The following is a 4,230-nucleotide window of genomic DNA, read 5'->3' as shown; positions in this document are numbered from 1 at the left end:
AGAATGTGGGTAAATTGATTTTGGTTGCCTAGCAACTTGTGTTTGAATGTAAGCATGGCTTGGCGTCCTTGTCTCATACTTCACTAACAGTATCTGTCCCAAAGAAATTCAATTAAGGTTTCGTCTCAACAGTGTGTTTCCATTTTGACTTTCAAACGTGCACATTTTCTCCAGTTATTTGGAATTCCTCTAGGTACAATCATGCTTTTTTCTACCTCCATGGTACAATATAATAGTAGACCTCACATAGAGCATAAGGCAAGGCAAATAGTGCATAAAATTCATGTAAAAACAGTACATGAAACTGTTCCAGTGCTTTTATCATTTACTCTTGTAGCACACAATAGTTTCACTTGAATACTGAACTGGGAAGAAGCAATTTTTAAATTTGAAGTTGGACTAATCAAAGTAATATCAAAGTTGACACAAAAGTAATATCTCGCAGACTATCTACATCGCAGAAAAACTATAAGAGTGCCATATCTTGCTTACTCAATGCCTCAGCATAACTTTTACAAGCTACATTAAAGGCCAGATACTGTACACAGCATTGGCAACAAAATACATGCTTTCAAGTGAGTTGTGTATACAAAGTACTTTGTTGTCAAACACAAAGGCCTGAATTTAAACCTCATAAATATTTTGCTTTCTCCTGGCAGCTCTCATGTAAGAATAATACTGTCCAATTAAAAAGTCAGAATCAAATCACAACAGTTCATGAAAAAGTTGTTATCATAAAAGACGGCATATTTCCGTTGAGGAAGTTTTAATGAACAGGAGGAAGTCAGTGTATGAAGGGCAGTTTTCATCAACAGAGTGTGAGTCACCTTGGTGTTCTGGATGAGTTCCATTGAAAGAGTTGGGAATGCCAAGACTGTGGCTCAGGGTCTACTGTTTCAAGTCACCTGACCTGAGGTGTCTCTGGTAACAAGACAAACACCTGTTGGAATGACTGGAACAAACACTTGTCTGGGGTGACCTTAAAGAAACACACTTCTCAGGCCCCTGTAAGAACTGGACACAGTTTCAATTGTATCTCATGACTTCTGTGAAGAGCACAGTCAGTATTGTATATATCATGGCTCCGGGGTGTTTCTTTGTGCTTCAAAAGTGCCCAGGTACAAAATTTAGGGCATTTTCAAAGACAACGTTTATCTAAAATTTTATAGTATAAAAATTAGTTGGAACTGACAAACTTGCTTTCAACATCTCTGAATTGAAGGCTATCTTTGAATTAAATATTTGTCTTTAACTCCATGGTAGACTTCAAATAAAATACTGCTATTGTTTTAACTACATTATTGCATTCCTTGTATCACAAAATATAAAGCAGACACTGCAGTCTTGTAAATGGGAATGTCTTAGAGAACATAGCTCTCAAATCTCAGCTAGTACTCCTATGTTGTGTGTTTTACTGAAGCCATTAGTTTGGTACTCCTACCTTCACATCTGGGTGCACATGAATGGCACACACTGGAACCTTTTGTCTACCTTCACACCTTGAGTGGGATGTAAGTGGACCTGAGCACAATCACAGGGAAGCAAAACTTCTCTGATGACCTGGTTGTTGAGCAAACACAAGCTTTAATTGAAAAGCAATGCTGGCTCTAGTGGACTTAGACTTCTCTTCCGACCAATTACAGTATTGTAGTCATCAACTCCAGATGCAGTAAGCATAACATACGGTATGTTCAAAAGAATATTCTCTTCAAAATATGAACCACATTTAAAAAGCATTGAAACCTTTTCAATCTATAAACTACTTTGCCATGAAAGTTCTTCCTTACAACATACTTTAGATTTAGACATCCATTAAAATGTTGACTTAACAGGTGGTTCTGATCACAAAATGGAAAGAGCTACATAGTCATGGTCATTTTAGTAAGGAACAGCATTTTGTGGTAGAAACAACTGTTACAGTGAATGCTTTTTGCTATTTCAGCTCCTTTTTGATTAACTCTTAGGATCCTGCAGTAAGAGTGTCATTACACAAAAGTGGTTCTGTCACACTCACGGTATACAGTTAAATAATGCTTCGGTCGGAAATGCCATTTAAGAGAGACCAATCTAATTCAGTAGTGCTTCGATCACTGTTTCATGTTTAACTAAATAAAGAATTTCAAAGCAAAATCAAAGAGGAAAAGCTGTTTCCTCCCAGATTGAAATTACTGTACAGTACAAGAACACCTTTGTATTGAGCAAATGAACAAAGCACAATCCAAGCACAAGCAAGAACTTTTTATTGGGCACATAGTATGAAAATATGATATTCTCTGGCATTGAATAGTTGCCAAACATTGTGTCCATAACCCAATTTCTTTTTTTTTATCATCACCTGTATGGTCAATCAATATTGACAGTGACAGAATCCTAGCTATGGCTAAGGAACACTAATAGTATACAACAAAGTCAGTGTTTGCCACATAAGACATACTTTTATCATAACAATTGTTTCATCTCACCTTCATGTGCAGGTCAAAGTACATCAGTCAGTCCTACTGGGCCTACATCCACTGGAGGCAATACAACAGCTACTCTCACCAGCACGGGCCAAACAACTGTGGGCAGTGCATCTGTTGCAACCACAGTGACAGCAAATGTCACAACCGTTCCAACCACAGCCTTAGGAGACAATACAACAGCAGATTCTCTCACTATTTCTCAAACCTCCAACCAGCCAATCACATCAATGGTTTCTGGTCCAAAATCATCAACCTTTGCTCCAACAGCATCATACATGCTGAGCTCATCCCCTAGCAGTTCAATAGCTGAGAGCGACTTTGAGGGTTCGGGGATGAGTGTGTCAGATTCAAGCCAAAACTTCATCTACATGACAACTACCTTTGTTGAACCAACTCCAGTTCAAGTAGAAATGACTCCAACCATGTCTTTCAGTTTGGTTGAACCAACCCCAGTTCAAGTAGACATGACTCCAACCATGTCTTTCAGTTTGGAGGAAACTAGTTCACAACCAGTACCTTTCCAAACACAGTTGACCACTTTACTGTCTCCCTCTCCAAGTTTTGCCATAAGTGCCAGTAGAACAGTGATGCCAACAGCCAGTCTCAGCTCAGGCATGTCATCCAGTAGTATTTTCCCAACTCCAAGCTACATAATGGAAACTGTCTCCATGTCCACAACAGTACCGAACCTCTTCCCATCCACAATAGGGTTTGAGGGCTCCGGAGACAGTACAGGAATACAGATGCCATCTGTTACCCTGGCAACTGTTCCCATGTCAACACCAGCAATGGCATCAGTCTTATCAACCATAGAGCTGGAGGGGTCTGGCGACAGTGAATTGCCATCTGTCACCTTGCCAACTGTTGCCATGACAACAACGATGATGTCCTTTAGCTTAGACAATCCTGGGGACAGCACAGTGTCATTGGTGCCATCTGTCACCATGGCAACAGTTGCAACAGCAACAATGCCATTGACCTCACAGGCATCCCCAGACTTTGGAGGTTCAGGGGATGATATTTCGACTTCACTGTTCCCCACACCATCCTTCAGTTTGTCTGCACCACCTGCCACAGCTGTGCCCAACACCACTCAGCCTGCAGAAACAACGTCATCTTCAGCAACCGAGATGCCCACTACTGAAGTGAACACAGTCACAGTGACGACTGAGTCAGATCTGACTACAGAAATGGTAACAGTCATGGAAGACACGACATTTGAACTGGCAACAGTCGTAGAAGACACCACATTTGAAATGACAGAAATAGTCACTGAAACTCCCAATGTAACCAGCATGACAACACTCCCAACCTCCACCCAAACGACTGATGTAACAGCACTGACAACAGAGACAGATGTTTTAACCACCATAATAGGTGATGGGAACGACACTACAACAGTAGTCAGTACAACAGACATCCAAAATACTACGGCAGAACCTACATCAACAGTGGCAACCTCCATTATGACAGGAACTACCCAAGTAACAGCAGCACTGACAACAGAAGTTTTAACAACGATAAGCGAGGAGAATGACACGACAGTTGTCAGTACAACGGAGGGTGAAAGCAAAACGGCAACCTCAATTGGGACAGAAACGACCGATGCAACAGTGCTGACAACAGTGACAGAAGTGTTAACAACCATAGTGAGTGATGAGAACGACACTACAACGGTGATCAGTACAACAGAAGGTCAAAATATAACGGCAGAACCTATTCCAACAATGGCAACCTCCATTGAGACAGAAACTGAGATTGCCAATGT

This window comes from Branchiostoma belcheri, unplaced genomic scaffold (genome assembly GCF_001625305.1).
Source record: "Branchiostoma belcheri isolate BF01 breed outbred unplaced genomic scaffold, Haploidv18h27 scaffold34, whole genome shotgun sequence".
Classification (NCBI taxonomy): domain Eukaryota; kingdom Metazoa; phylum Chordata; class Leptocardii; order Amphioxiformes; family Branchiostomatidae; genus Branchiostoma; species Branchiostoma belcheri.
The sequence above is the reverse complement of the archived record's forward strand: the minus strand, read 5'-3'. Positions refer to the sequence as shown.